At 38.5% G+C, this 15,753-nt stretch overlaps 1 protein-coding gene across 1 annotated transcript in view; it reads right to left on the reverse strand.

Annotated features, from left to right (window-relative positions):
- LOC122815622 (deleted in malignant brain tumors 1 protein-like) overlaps nt 1-15,753 on the reverse strand; it is a 569,610-nt gene that overhangs the window by 413,784 nt on the left and 140,073 nt on the right. The window lies entirely within an intron of this gene.

Raw genomic sequence — 15,753 nt, forward strand, 5'->3', positions numbered from 1 at the left:
TCACACTCCTGGCAGAAGGGAGGGAAGTCACATGTTTGTGTGACTCAGGGGCCTCACGGACCCTGGTACATCCCTCCAAACTGCCAGAGAATTCAGAGTCACCTGATTACATATTAGTGAAAGCAGCTAATGGACAGCTGTATCGGGAGCCCCTCTCCCATAATATTGTGATAACTGATCCTGTTTCAGGATTGACCCAGAAAAGTAAAATTGTTGTTTCTGCAAAATGCCCAGTAAACCTCTTGGCAGAGATCTTATGCAGTTATTTGGTATAGCAGTAGTTCCGACTATGCAGGGTATGGAAGCACAGCGACAAATTGATACCTTTGCAGTGCAATCGGAGGGTGGAATATTTTATTGGTACAGCCAGGACTTGGTTACGACTGGTCCAGGGGCAATGACCGAGGAGTTGATGAATGTAGCCATCAGCAAGTTCCCCTCCCTTGACATTGATAAACAGCATTTGTTGCACTGTACTCTGTATTATTGTAATACACCAGGACCTGATAAGGAATATGAGCAAGAATTGTTTAGAAATCGTGCAAACAGATTGGTATTACGTAATCTGTACTGGGACACAGAAGGGAACAGTGTAGCCAGCTGTTCATTGCCCCAGGAGTTCTTTGCACTCTATAAATCTAATTGATTACCACATGTTAGCTTAACTAAGGACAAAAATGTGAAATGGGTAGACTTAGGAGAAAAAGTCACGAGATGGGAAAAAAGACAGAGTTAGAACTGTCAGAACAAGGAATACAAGTGCAGAAGCTGAATTGGATAACCCAGACCCACCCAGCTGTACACTTGCAGTCTAGCAAGGACAGCTGATTAGCACTCCTATTGAAGGAGGAAGAGAATGCCTTACAGAATATACCAGAAACTCTCTGGCCAACAGGAAAATCAGATGTAGGACTTATTTGTACAGAAGGACCAGTTACTATTATGCCAAAGTCAGCATTTAGACCACAAAAAAGACAGTATCCCTTAAGAAAAGATGCAGAGGTAGGAATCAAACTAATTATAGCAGCTTTACTTAAGGAAGGGGTGCTGGTGGAATCTCCTGATTCACCATGTAACACACCCTTATTTCCTGTTAAGAAAGTGAAAGGGGAGTGGCATATGGTCCAAGATTTACAAGCTGTAAATGACGCAGTAATACCAAGGGCACCTATGGTGCCAGACCCACACACCCTGTTGAATGATTTAAAACCTCAACAGAAATATTTTTCTGTGGTAGACAACAGCAATGCGTTCTTCTCAATACCGATACACCCTGACAGCCAGTATTGGTTTGCATTCACATTTCAGGGGAAAAGGTATGCATATATGTGACTACCACAGGGGTATTGTGAAAGTCCAACAATATTCTCACAAGAAATGGCAAGCAACTTGGTGGGGTTTACCGCACCAAGAGGTAGTCAGATTTTGCTTTATGTTGATGATATCCTGCTGGCGTCCCCCACCCAGCAAGAATGTAAAGAAGACACTATAGTGCTATTACAACTTTTAGCCACTGAAGGACATAAAGTAAACAAAAATAAACTGGAGCTTTGGAAAAGACAAGTTAAATACCTAGGATATGTAATATCCAAGGAGGGTAGAACATTAGATGAGAACAGAAAAATAGCAATTTTACAAGCACCAAAATCCACTACCAAGAAGGAAATGATGTCCTTCCTGGGTACAGCTAATTTTTGTCGGAGTTGGATTCCAAACTATGCCTTGGAATTTGCACCACTGACTAACCTGATTTATGAAAAGCCTATGGCAGCACAGGATTTGTTACAATGGACACCAGAAGCAGAATCTGCCTTCTGCAAACTGAAACAGTTAATAGCGTCCTCACTAGTTTTGGGATTAGCAGCAAAAAGAAAGTTACCATCCAAAGAACTTGTTTGTAAAAAGGGAGAAGTCTCAGGAACACCAAGCAAGGATCACCACGATGTAATGAAAATATAATTTATTCCAAAAAACGAGCGCTTTCGCATACACACTGGTATGCTTCTTCAGGTTACATTTTAAATGAGAAATTCAGGCATTCTTATAGTAACAGCAATTATACAATTAACTACTTAAAGAGCTTAATTTCCCGCTCTTTCTGGAATAATTAGGTAATCAAAAGAATTAATAGGGAATAACATAGTATATGTCTCCTTAAGAAAAAATAAGAATCACAATGTTGAATGAATACATATAATTAAATTCATGTCTAGGTTAAATATCTGTATTTAAAATCAATATCAACAATTAACATTTAATAAAATATATCAAAAATAGATTAATTAGATTAATTAAACAATGTTAAATATAAAATATATTCTAAAAACATGAATTTATAGTTCTAGTTCATGCAATCACTGACACTGTATCTTATCTAATAGTCATAAATGATTATAAGAATATAATGAGTCAAAGTAATGTGTCAGTGTGAATAAATGTACTAATAGAAGATGTTTGAAATTATATTACCTCTCTGAATATTGATGTTGTTTAAAAATATATATATATTGTTTACAAGTATACTTAAAACATAGGTGTGTCTATGTAAATATTGTGAAACATAGACAAAAATATAGTTCAATATATATAAAAATACGAACATACAAAAAAGTTTCGTAGTTTTTTAGGTATGCTAAATTTATTTATTCATTTAATTATTGTTATATCCTGGGATAGCTATCTTTATTTTCTCTTAATATTAAACTACTTATATTATATTTTACTGCCTCTACTTGTAGATGTATAGATAAAATATAATATTTAGCTAAGAATCTTCAATATAAGCAATCACATAAATATTTTTGATGACTGCTTCAATAAATAAGCTATATAAATAAATTTCTATAAATAACTGTATTAAATGGATAGATAAATAAATAGATGAACTATCTTATTTTATATTATTGTACTTGTTATTGAAATATTCACATATAAATTATGTATTCTTACAAAGGGGAGACCATGCATCTTATTTCCATTGTATGATATGCAATTGGTCTTAAAAATATTAACGTGAAGCTAGATCAGGTTTAATACTGACTGTGCTATTTAAGCCTGGTGTTATATGTGCCTTTAATCGTCCTCACTAGTTTTGGGATTACTAAACTATCATAAACGTTTTTTTCCAAACTGTTGATTGTAAGCAAGGTTATATGACATCAGTGTTAACACAGCAGCATGGGGACAAGCAACGCCCTATTGCTTTTTATTCATCACAACTGGACCCAGTGGCATGGTCTTTACCTCACTGTGTACAAGCAGTAGATGCAGCTGCAATGGCAGTACAGACTTCAGCCTCAGTAGTGTTGTTCCACCCTCTCACATTGAGAGTGCCTCATGCAGTCACGATTATTTTACTGCAAGAGAAGGTAGCATATCTTTCCCCTGCTAGGCATCTTTCCTGTATGACTATATTATTGAGCCACCCTCATATGACAATTGAATGATGTACAACTTTGAACCCTTCTACCTTGCTCCCAACCCCTGTGGATGGCACACCACACAGCTGCCTGAAGGTGATTGAGCAAAAGACACTGCCTAGAAAAGATCTTACGGATGTTCCCTTGGATAATGCCGAGGTGACATACTACGTGGACGGCTCATGCAAAAGGGGTCCTGCAGGACAGAACCTAGTAGGATATGCAGTAGTTTCTGACACAGACATTATAGAAGCAAAATCTTTACCACACAACTTATCTGCACAGGCAACAGAATTGATTGCCTTGACACGGGCATGTACCTTAGCAAAGGGTAAATGTGTGAACATTTTTACTGACAGCCAGTACACTTTTTCTACTGTACATGTTTTTGCTCAACAGTGGAAAAATCGAGGAATGATAACATCTACTGGCAAACCGATTAATCATGCACAGTTTATTTTAGATCTTTTAGAATCTATCCAGTTACCTCAGAAAGTAGCTATTTGTAAATGCACAGCTCATACCAAGCAACAGGATAGGATTTCAGAAGGTAATGCGAGAGCTGATACAGCTGCAAAGCTGGCAGCTTCAGAAGTATTTCTTTTGAATGAGGAATTACAACCCTCTGAGATTTTAGACTTAGAAATGTTAAAAACAATGCAGCACTTACTACAAAAGCTGAAAAACAAAGATGGGTAAAACGAGGAGCAATTCTCAAAAAGGGGCTGTACATCTCTAAAGAAAGGAAACCGATATTGCCATCTAATTTGTTTAGATATGCAGCTTTGTTGAGCCATGGGCAGAGCCATGTCTCAACAGGGGGGGATGGTACAGCTGGTGAACCAAGTGTTCATGACATATGGCATCTCAAATTACTCTAAAAATTCTGTTCATTATGCCACACCTGTAATAAACATCATGCACAAGGGGTGTTAAAGCCCAAGCAAGGGAGTTTCCCTACACCACCGTATCCATTTCATACTATCTGTATGGATTTCATAGAGTTGAATAAATGTGAAAATAAGAAGTATTGTCTTGTCATTGTAGATATGTTTTCCAGATGGATGGAAGCCTTTCCGACTAAAAATCCAGATGCTACAATGGTAGCCAAAGTCCTTGTCAAAGAAATCATCCCTAGATTCGACATTTTGGAAAGGATCTGCAGTGACAATGGCACGCACTTCGTGAATCAGACCATACAACAGCTAAGTAAATATTTCGGAATTACTTTAAAAAATCATTGTGCGTATCACCCTCAGTCAGTAGGGCTAGTAGAGAGGCATAATGGGATTTTAAAGAGTAAGCTAAGAAAATTAATATCAGAAACACAGAGAAATTGGATGTACTGTCTGCCCCTGGCACTGTTGAGCATGAGAACTATTCCAAATGCAAAAGGATTGACTCCTTTTGAAAAGCTCTTTGGAAGGGCTTACTATATACCTCAGTGGAAATCTCTCATGCCCGCAGACCAGGAAGCTGATGGTACATTAGCAGAGCATATGTGTAAGTTATTAAATTCTAAACATTTGTTGCAGTTAAATTCTGTTTCAGATAAAGAATGAACCAGACCATCAGAAGTGGCAGTGCCCCCTGGAACTTGGATCTGGCTGAAGGTGGTCAAAAAGAAGAATTGGGCATCTCCAAAATGGGAAGGTCCATATCAAGTGCTTTTGTCAACACCCACTGCAGTCAAGATCATGGAGCGTGCCTCTTGGATCCACCTGACGCACTGTAAATTAGTTAAAGACTTTGAACTAGACAAAATTATTGTCACATGCCAAGAGCAAAAATGATAGAGTCCAGAAGAAACAGGAATGCAGAACAACTCTTTCCTCAGAAGTATTGCATAATCATCCTGTTAACTGTATTTGTGACAATAATCTTTTTGTTATGGCCTTTTCTTTTCCCAGCCACACAGACTGAACTAAATAAACGTGAAGCATTACTCATAAACTGGCATCCAAACTTTAACACTTACCAGGCAATTAAATATGTGTATGCTGAGACTTTCAATGTTTCGAATTGCTGGATTTGCACAGCTTTGCTGACAGCACATGGGGGGTTATTAATGACTACAGTCCCCCCTAGGGGTCAATGAGACCTGGGAGAACTTGATTTATGATACCTCAACCATTATAGCACAAGATAAAATAGCATTGCACTTGTCTGTTCCACAAAAGGGAACTGTGTGTTTTTATAAAAATGATACTGTCCAGGTGGGTTGGAGCAATTGCAATGTGACTGTTCCTTATAGATGTTACACTAAAGGTAACAAAGTAGATCTTTATTGTAATACAAACTATGATTCATTTCTTGGATTGATGCACAAAACACTTGATGAAGTAAAACATAATTCTGTTCTTTATAAACAGCTGTCTATAATTGATAGAAAAATGTTTCATGCAGGGCGAGTGTACATTCATAGCAAGGTTACTACTAAAGTAGAGGATTGTTATTTTGTGTGTGGCAGAAAGGCATACAAATGGTTACCTGAGAATTGGTCCGGCAGTTGTTTTTTGGGTTACCTGGTTCCGGCCATACGACACACTACAGTTTTGCCTCATGGGAAAATTTGAAATGTCCGAGAAGTCATCAAAAAACCTGTAAATCCAGTGGGACAAATCGATGCACGTTGGAAAGACCATCACTCTCTAGGCAAAGGACTGACACACATGGACTTGAGTGATAGCGTTATATCATGGGCAGGCATATTACCTGCATATGGAGCAGTGAAATCGATCTGGGAGCTGAAAAAACTGTCAAAACTTCTCGAAGTAATGAGCAACGCAACTTTTTCTGCTCTCAAATTGGTGACTGATGAACTGAATGCTATGAGAACTGTAGTGCTCCAAAACCGCATGGCTCTCGACTTCACCCTAGCAGTGAGAGGTGGTACGTGCACTTTAATCCAAGAAGAATGCTGTTCGTATATTCCTGACCATAAACACGAGATAGACAATCATCTTGAGGTGATTCAGCAAGTGTCGGCCATGTCCAAACCAGGCCCAAACCCACTGATGGACTTTTTCCAGAAATGGTTTGGGGGATGGGGTACCATCCTAATGAACATCCTGATTGCCATTTGTGTAGGTATGCTCCTACTGAGAGTATTTGTTTGTTGTGGTATCCCCTGCATGAAAAAAACTGATTAAAGACCTTATAGACATGTCAGTTTCTGAAACCTTATATCAAAGTACTGAGTTTGAAGAACTGTTAAAAGACTGAAAATGCTTTCATAAGTTTAAACTGAATGATTCTCTTAACTGCAAATCCTGAGTGGAAGAGGTTAGGAAAAGAAAACAAAATGTTTATGCTTATTTTGAAAGTAGAATAAAAGTATTAACGGGGGGGAAATGTTAGAAAAATATGTATTAATGTGTGTATTAGTATAATGCTTAGTGCATTCAGAGCCTAAAAGAGTTAACACATTTATTCTATTTCATACTGCACAAATCTGCACAAACTGCAGTTGGTTTTTGACCTTGTACTGTCAGCTATTTTGCTTGTGCCTTGGAAATTTACTGAGAAGCAGATGATTTCTGCTTGCGTTAGGAAAATAATGAATAGAACAATACTGCTTATATGGAACTCAGACAAGAAGTTCCGCTGTGCTATGAGAACATACACAGCTGTAGAAATAACAGATAATTAGGACAAAGCCTGCTTGAAAATATGAACTGCAATCAGCATTTGCTTGTATCTGTATTAGAAAAGTACCTTGAAAAGTAACAGTGTACAATAGACACTTGTAAATGAAGTACTGGTCACCAAGGCCAGGTTGTTTTTTCTGAAATGTTTCTCACAAATCTTGTCATGTCAGCAGAAAATCTGAAGAAACACCTGCTGTAGTACAATGCTTAAAGTTGTGTTTGATTACGTCAGCTTAGAAGGCCATGTCTTGTAAAACAGTATAAGAATGAACATACTTCCTGTTAGTAGTTAGACAAATCCTTGTATTTGCATGTTTTTGTCTCCTTGCTGCAAGTAAATTAAAGTGCCTTAACTGAACCTTACATGTATTGGTCTTTGAAGTTTTTTCCTTTGACACCTGTCAAGTTTTTTCATCAGGGCTCTAGTAGATTTCGTTAGCCAAGGAGCGGTATTAGCTTTGATTCTGATAGTTCAGAGGGAAGCAAGGCAGTTGAGGATGTTGAGAAAGGTAGAGTTGAAAGAGTGGACAGCTTCATCTAAGGGGAGTGTAGTAAGATGGGACCACTCAATTCTGGAGAGTTGGTCAGTGAAAGAGTCTGGACTAAAGGATGAGATTTTGCGGTAAGTGATAAATCTGACAGGTCTGGTGAAATGGGGAGTGTGTCTAGTTACTGTGATAGGGCAGTGATCACTAAGGGAATTTGGTAGAGTGTGAGGGTTGTGATAATTTTGGGGGTGAGACATCAAAATCCAGTCCAGAAGAGACTGTGGCAGGTGTGACTTGCTAATATAGGTAGGGGAAGTGATAAGCTGCTCAAATCCATGTACATTGATGCAAGAGGTAGTATAGGGAGTTTGAATAGTAAGCCAATCTATGTTTACATCCCCTAAAATTATGGTTTCATTGTGGATGGTCTGTGAGAAGTGGGATAGGATACTCTAGCGTATGTTAAGATTGTCTCCAGGGGGATATAAATTGCTACAACAGTTATGGTGGTAAAGTTGTTAAGTTTAAAATTGGCAAGTAGGAGTTCTGCTGTAGAGAAAGTGGGTAGAGGGAGGTGTGGACTGGTTATTGAGAGGTGGTCAGGGTAGAGTATGGCTACCCTCCTCCTCTTTTCTTTTGTCTGTCAAGTCTAAGGATGCTGTAGCCAGGTGAGTAATTTCTCTATCTTGATTTTATGATTTTAGCCAGGTTTCAGTTAGGGTGACTGTGTCAGGGGTATAGTTAGCTGACCAGGCATGGACATCATGCACTTTATTTGCTACACTCCTGAGAGTGATAGAGTAGAAAGATACTTGTTTTTTTAAGGGGGTGGGGTTAGTAGTTGTTTGTACAAGAGGATGTTTATTCAAGATAGGTTGGGAGGGACCTGGGTTAGGATGGATGTCTCCTGATAGAAGTAGTGGTTTGAAGTAGAGTAATTGTTTTAATAGGGAGACATTTCTTTTCTGCCTAGAGGTGGTTGGGAGAGGGGGAGATAATTTTATTTTTGGAAGGAGAGTAGTATAGTTTGGGATAGAAGGCCTGGTTTGCAGGGGAGCTTGGGGTTTAGTATTTGGATGTAGAGTACAATTTGTTGGGTGGAAGTAGGGTGGGGGTAGATGTGTGTGATAGGAGGTGAGGAGGTAGAAGAGGAAGAGTATAGGTATGAGGGCTAATGCTTGTGGTTTGAAAGGCATGATGTAAAGGTAGACTATGTATAGACAGTGGGAAGATGAGGTGAGTGATAAGCAGTAGTGTGTGGGAAGGTACTATATGAGAGGAGGTGTGTCAGTAAGGAAGTAGTTGGGAGGGGCAGGGGAGGAGTTGGAAGAGGTGTGGTTAAAGTGGATAAGTATAAAGGAAATTATATGGGGAGGTGGGTGGGAATGGGTGGGGGAGCGAAGTGAGACCAAGCGTAGTGAGGGCAAATGGAATGGGGCTCTACCTAGTAGGTGCTGAGCTTCAAAAAAAAAGTATCTGTCAGCCCTATGCCAGAACAGTTTAGGATTTCTACAAGTAAAATGGTAAATGTCTAATTAATTTGCAGGGAGTTAGCTACATAGTATTTTACAGGGGAAAAGGGATAGATAAGGTGTAGGTGTGAGAGGGGTGCAGGGGTCTGTAAAAGGCCTTGAGTTCCCATGGTACTGTGCTCACACTGGGTTACAGATACCTTTATTCCAGGGAGGAATAAGATAAATGTGCACAGGAAGGAGTTCAGTTTAATATTTGCATAGGAAATTAGAATAAGAAATTCTATTCTGATTACTGAAGGATTGAGGTGGAGGTAAATGAATTTCACAGAATAATTTATTTAAGTGAGACAGAAGCCTCCAGATTAGTGAAATATAGTTAAAGTTGCCAAAAATAATGGAGTTTTTTGCTAATAGGGAGATTATGTAAAACGCTAAGGAATCCTACATGGTCACTGGGAACAAAGGAGGATTTCTTTATAAACTATTAGTGTATAAGTAATCCTATTTTGAGTGCTCTGTAGTTCAATAAACATAGTCTTTGGGTCCCTATAGATCTTCCTGAAGGTGATATGTTTATTCATGACTACAGACACTTCCCCACCATTTACACTAGTCAGAAAGTATGAAAAGCATATAACCCTTCTGTACAGGGAGTGCCACCTAAACATTCAAACTAAGTCTTAGCATGTGTGAAGACATTGACATTTTCAAAATATTAGAATGCCTCTGGATCAGGGCATTTATTGTTTAGACTTCTTGTACTCAGTAGAGCCAATTAATGTGATCTGTTTTTCAGGCTAATATGTTAGTTTTATCGTAATGTCCATCAGCTGGACCCTACATAGAAAAGGTACTGGAGAACAATAAGGTTTTTCAGCAATATGTAGAATCCTTAGAATGTGAGGTGCAGACAATACTCAGCAAACTAAGCCCGATTGTAGAGCATTTTGTTCCACTCTGACACCCACTGGATCCCTGTGAAAAGACATTAAATATTTTAACAATAATTGATGCTATTTATCTTTTCATAATTTTTGCCCATCATTCAAGGTGAAGAAGATACTGCGGTGGTGGTGCTGTGGTAGTGTTGTCGCCTCACAGTTATATGTTGCCCATTCGATTCTCAGAGCGTCTTCTGTGTGGCGACATGCATGAATGGGTGTTCCTTCATTGAAGGTTGTGCGTTAGGCCCAGCAAGCCAGCACGTAAAAATCTGCTGACAATCATTAGCGGACTGGAGTTCCGCTGTGGCGACCCCTAACCGGGAAAAGCCGAAAGACACAAATCATTCAAGGTGAAGAAGGATTCCACTTATGACCACTGTCTTACCTGCATTGCCATGAAAATTTCTGGTATGGCTCTCTACATGTTCCTCCGGGTTTTACGTCTCATGTTGTTCAGAATTGCATGTACCACTACTACATCGTGGTCATGGCTGTCAGGAGTTAGGGTCTGAGGGCAATTGTAATATCAGAAATTGTGGCACGTGATACCTGAAAGACAGCTCACTGCAACCCTTTCCATCTCCCACCTTGTGAGTGGTACAACAGTGTGCCTGACAACAGAGTCACCTGTCTCAAAAACTCTTCCATTGCTGCTGTGGTTCAGAGTAATTGATTTGGAGTGATTTTTCTCAGGATGTCTCTTTATAGTAGGTGTGAATGAGGTGGATGAGTGGGCTGTTTTTGGATGAGGCTTAATTATCTTTTTTTTTTTTCGAAAGTTTTGGCACAGCCTTTGTATAAGACATGATATTAAATGAATGTGATGGAGGTATATGAAGCTCAAAGCACTGTCTTTTATGTGAGAGAGAAGCATCCAAATAAATTAGGGATTTATCCCTATCACATATAGATTTATTAATGTTTTGAACAGGCTCAGTATATGTGAGCATATGGAAATTAGTATACTGTTCTAGTAGAAAGTATTAAAAGACTGGCAAAAAACGTAAGGCTAGCCATCCTTCCATCTTGTACAGTGTTTATTTATTTTGACCAGTATGATTTATACAGCAGATGGTTTCTAGGTAGTTACCAGGCATGCATTCAAGGAGACTATTAAGCAGCCTTTCCCACATTCCCAATTGCTCCCAAACACTGTCTGGTTAGTTGATTTCCTCAAGGTCATAGTGCACACAAATGAAGATGTGAAGATTCAAACCCATGTCTCCTGGATGAGGAAGCAGCTCATTAACAAGTCAAAGCTTTAGCTCCTGCGCTGCCAGATGGCAGAATATGTACACAACATAGAGAAGGCTCTGCAGTGAATGGTAGCCTTGTTCAAGATGGTGCACATTATAAAAGTAAGATGGAAAAAGGGGTTAGTACTTGCAAGTATTGCCTTGTGTGCTAAGCCAGCAGGAAGAAAGAGAGTATCTCAAGCTTTATCAGAATAATGGGAGTAACTTGCCAGCTTGATCCTCTGTTATTCATCAGTATGAGTAAAAAGATGAAATTAAGAGAAACTTCTTATAAGAAATTCACAGTAAGAATAGAAATGTCAAGAGCCATTATATATAAAAAAGCAATATGGTTTATATGAAAAGACACTTGGCATGCTGATGTAGGGAAAACTGGGAGGGCAAATGTATTTATAGCATTTAAGGGGAGTAACCTCATAAAATTATACTTCTATTGTTACTGGCAAAAGCCACTGAATGAGGACAGGAAAATAATGTTTTGATCAAATTAGCATAAGGTGCAGACAACCAGGGAGACAGTGGGTTTAAGTATACAACAGGAACAGGGATGGATGATGAAAAAATTCTTCATACAATCGGATCTATTTCTGAATGGCCTGAAACAATATCAAGATAGTATTTTAATAATGCTAAACACAGAATTGTTTTTTTTTAATTAACTTAAAGCAGGAAACATATCAGAAAGACAGGTGTGTGTGTCAGAGTATACCTCAGAAGCAAGCTTCCCATCCATGTAAAGCAGAACTCTTCCATGATCCCTTTCAAATGCAGCCTTCACCATCCGATGGGAAGTCCAAAATTCTCTCATCTGTCACCTACATCTCTAACGGATTGTGAAAAACTATAAATCTTTGACAATGCATGCCCTACCTTACACACGCCCCTAGCAAATAATCTCTAGGGCAGCAAATTTACGGTTGAGGTTCATGGCTAGGCTTAAAATGAACCTTGTAGTCTTTATCCCAGTATACGCCTATGAACTTAGCATTGAAAATACCTAAAACATGCCAACTATATAAAAAAAAGTTCTTACACTATGATCTTATGATGGATGATGATGATTTGCCATTATGATGATGATTCACTTGGAATATTAAATAAAAACAACAAGAAGAACAAGTAATTTTTGAGGCACTTGGCTTCTTGGCTTACTTCTCTCTTTTACAAAAAAATTTAAAAAACAAATCATTTTATTAATCATTTAATAAATTCTTAGAATCTAAAAGATAAAAAGATAAAGATAAAATAATAAAGAGATAAAAAAATAAATAGAAGCCCTACAGAGAGCCAAAGCTTTCTAGACTAGCTGAACAACAAAAAATGTTGAAAAAAACCCACTTCTCCTGGTCAACTACAAAACAACACTCCAAATCACATCCTGCTTCATCCCTCTGCAACCCACAGGACTCTAACCCACAGTGTTGTTATTGTTTTTGTTATTTTTTTTCTTATTCTATTTTTCTGTGCTATTCATCATAATCCTATAACATGCCCTCAGATGCTCACACATCCTTTTCCTCTTCTACAAACTCACTGTATTACCAAAACAATATTTTTTTCTTTACCTATTTCTACAACTAAATATATCTCTAAAACCTAACCTCAGACACCTGCTAATCTCAGCTCTAGCAAGTGTGAAGTGTGTACTACTACTTTTTTTTTTTTTTTCAGCCTCTATCTCTCCCTGGCCAATCCCCCAACCCTGCCTATTTGCTATGCTATGCTCTGGGCTCCTCCTCCCCCCTACCCTACTCTCAATTCCCACCCTCCCCTGCATACTCTAAGCTTATACTCTATGCATCCAAACCACTCCCTCCTCCAACTCCCCTTATATTCAAAAAACCTATCAACTCTCTCACTCTTTATTCATAGGAATTCTCTAGAGTTAGGCATAACCCTAACTCACTAACTCTATTTCTCCCACAATATAATAAACCATCCTGTCTTGCCACTATATAACTTAAAATCCTTCCACTCCCTTCTTACTGCACAATCCCATCCCCCATTTTATATGCTAGTTGCTCTACTCTCCTATCCTACCTCTCCTCCTGCCTATACTTTATCACACATTACTTTTTCTCTTCACTACTCTGCCTTTTCTTCTCACTATCTCTACCTCATACTATAGCACCCTTACACACATAAACTCTCCCCCTACACTTACCTACCCACAAACTAATCTCTCAACTACTCACACATTCCCAATTGCCCCTGCACTATTCAACCACTATGACACACACCTACACGAAATAAAGCAATTTCAACAACCCTCACTCACTCCCAAAATAAAGCCAAAATATCATGTTTTTAATGTCAGCTCTTCACCACTAAAATTGATTATACAAAACTCACTACTGAGCTATACCCCATCCCAGGGCCAGTCACCAGCTCCTCTATCTCCCTGCCTATCCCCCTCCCATTTCTTCTTTTCATACTTAGTCCTCCACATCTACAAGAAACCTAACTATACTATCCTTGAACATTCAAAGTGTTCTAAATAAAGTCACTGAACTACATTCCTGGATCTCTCTCCACACCCTGACATTCACACCCATTCTGAAACCTGGCTGAAACTCCACATATCTGACATTAAAATCTTACCCCCTTTGCTACAATATCATCCACCCAGATAGAGTTAAGAAAAAGGGGGAGGTGTAGCTATACTGCACTCAGAACAACTCTTCCTCTACCCTCTATCAGTCTCACATCCTAATTTCCAACCTGTAGAAGTCCTAATAGTAAATTGCAAATTGAACAGTCACAAAAATATAGCCACTGCTACCCTTTATATTACTCCAGAAAACAACATCCCTACCCTCAAACTCTTCCTCTCATTGATCTAACAAGTTATCTCCTATGAAACTATATTTTTAGGTGATGTTACCATAGATTGGAATTCTCTAACCTCAGACTCTCCAAATGCCAGCATTCAACTCTATGGCTTCTCCCATCCAATCACTGCTCCCACACATCTGAGTAAACACAATAATACAAGCACTACACTTGACTGGATCCTTACCTCCAACCATAACCTATAATACAACCCCACCACACTACCTGACACCCTAAGTGAACACCTTGCCACCTATATCTAAAGACAATCTCTCCAATTTTGCAAATGTTATCACTACAAAAACTATCACGAACATTTTAACTTCAACCCAGACACCTTTAGAATTATGTATTTCTCAATTAACAGGTCCTTCCTCCATGGCTTCTCATAGGTTCATAGTTTAGTCCTGTCTCCCATAATCTACTCCTATATAAAAGATCTAGCCTCAGTCTGTCCAACTCTTGTCTTTGCTGGTTCTCTAGCTACCTCTCCAACAGACTTCAGTCTGTAAAATGGATCTCTGTATCTTCTACCTTCCTCCCAGTTCAAATCAACATTTCTCAGTCTCCATTCTTGGACCCCTACTATTTAACATTTTCACTAACAGCCTCTACACATCCTGTACACATAATACGATATGCCAATGACTTTACATTCATTTCTTCCTCTGACAATCTCTCCCACCTCCTCACCGTTACCCAAGAATCTTTCCACTCAGTTGAAAAATGGCTAACAACCAACCAACTCCTACTCAACCCTAAGAAAACTAAACTACTCCTCTTCCTCCCTAAACCTCTCTAACACCACAAATCTACCTTTACTGTCACATCCTTCAATAACACAACTATCAAGGTTGAACCTCACCAAAAACTACTAAGATTCATAATAGATGACCAAATAAAATCTAGTCTTCACATCCAACAGTGCATCAAAAAGACTAATCAAAAACCGGGATTGCTCTATAAAAATAAAAAAATCCTCACAAATGATTCTGAACTCTCTCTTGCACAAGCCTGTTTACTACCCATCTTATTTTATGCCACCTCAGTCTTTAGTAACCTACAATCTAATCTTATGTGTATGCTTCAATCACATATAATAAAATTGCTAGATTTGCTACAAATCAACTCTATCACTCACACCACTGCCTATCTTTAAAATGCCTACAATGGCTAGAAATCCGCCAACAACTCCTTCTGCCTCAGCTACAACTGACTCACTCATTCCTAAACAAACCCAATTCCTGCCCTGCTCTCTCAACTCTCATCTCTCTCTCTCTATAGTCCTAATCATACATTCCAAAGCTCTTACCAACACCTTTTAGAAATGTATATAAGCCCAAAAAAAATAGGCAAACTTCTCTCTAATCACTCTGTTGACAATGCATAAATAAACTGTCCCTGAGTTTAAGAACAATTTCTGTCAGTAACTGTTACTTCAAACGTTCTGCCCTGAAGAAATGTTATAGATTATCCAGAACATACTTCTTGTTAGATACTTGTATTTAATTGTATGTAATTATTGATATTCCTAATTTCTTTTGCCATATTACATCATTTATGTTTCTTTTTATTTATACAACTGGAGTTATTCCTAATTGATTTTGCCATATTATATTATGCATGTATCTTTTTTCTTATACGACTGGAGCTTTTCTCTTCGGGCCTCCACTGAAAAAGCCATCTGTC

The sequence above is a fragment of the Protopterus annectens genome, chromosome 1.part1, assembly GCF_019279795.1.
Source record: "Protopterus annectens isolate FY-2018-M chromosome 1.part1, PAN1.0, whole genome shotgun sequence".
Classification (NCBI taxonomy): domain Eukaryota; kingdom Metazoa; phylum Chordata; order Ceratodontiformes; family Protopteridae; genus Protopterus; species Protopterus annectens.